This window comes from Sinocyclocheilus grahami, unplaced genomic scaffold (genome assembly GCF_001515645.1).
Source record: "Sinocyclocheilus grahami isolate Dianchi unplaced genomic scaffold, SAMN03320097.WGS_v1.1 scaffold5015.1, whole genome shotgun sequence".
Taxonomy (NCBI): Eukaryota; Metazoa; Chordata; class Actinopteri; order Cypriniformes; family Cyprinidae; genus Sinocyclocheilus; species Sinocyclocheilus grahami.
Window position 1 is genome coordinate 7,048 of NW_015509822.1, and position 781 is coordinate 7,828.

At 38.8% G+C, this 781-nt stretch overlaps 1 long non-coding RNA gene across 1 annotated transcript in view; it reads right to left on the reverse strand.

Annotated features, from left to right (window-relative positions):
* Positions 1 to 67: 67 nt before the first annotated feature.
* LOC107577066 (uncharacterized) overlaps positions 68 to 781 on the reverse strand; it is a 24,590-nt gene continuing 23,876 nt past the window's right edge. The window contains exons 2-3 of the long non-coding RNA XR_001608156.1: positions 289 to 492; positions 68 to 142 (exon numbers count right to left, since the gene is read on the reverse strand). This is a non-coding gene — a long non-coding RNA (uncharacterized lncRNA). The remainder of the gene's footprint in view (positions 143 to 288; positions 493 to 781) is intronic.

The window sequence follows — 781 nt, forward strand, 5'->3', positions numbered from 1 at the left end:
CACAAATATTAGTCAGCACTAAAATACATTCTTGAATATCATGATCATTCAGTATATTACAACAGTCTGTAATGTAAAGTCACCTCATCCTGGACCTTCTCTGATTCATTAGAATGAGACTCTACAGCTTGATCACCAGACACTGAAATATCAGTGAGAGAGAAAACATCAGTATATGTGGATGTCCTACAGCAGGTTTAAATCAACTTTCATCATTGAAAAGATTGGTGTTATGATCACTTTTTTGTAATTTCTCATCAGTGAGAGATAATCTAATGCAATACTCACACGTGGGTGAAAGTCGCTCCATGCTGTTGCATCTCACAGGTTTCACTGTGTTTGTATCTCTTGACCCTTTAGTTTGAGACTTCTTTTTGTTCTTCCTCTTCTTGTTCTTCTGATGATCGGAATGCAGTTTGTTGGGCATTATCTTCTTCCTAACTTGTCTCACAATTTCCTCTTCCTCTTCCTCTTCCACTTCCATAATCTTTTCTAAAGGGATAAAATTGAGAGGTTAAAGTAACGGGCACTTGAGATACACCTGAGGTCTGCAAGTTTAATGTTCAGCACCAAGAAGGTAGATCACAAACAGATACTGCACCGTTCAGCAGTGAGCAAAGCGACACGTCATTGAACTACAAACAATGTTTAATTCATAAAGTTTTATTTTGAAATGTAAGTCAATAACAATTGGCTGAAACCAGAGCCAATGGTGAAAGTCTTTGCACGAGGAGAACCCGCCCCATTTTGGAGGTTCTGCCCACTTTTGGAGTTCACACCC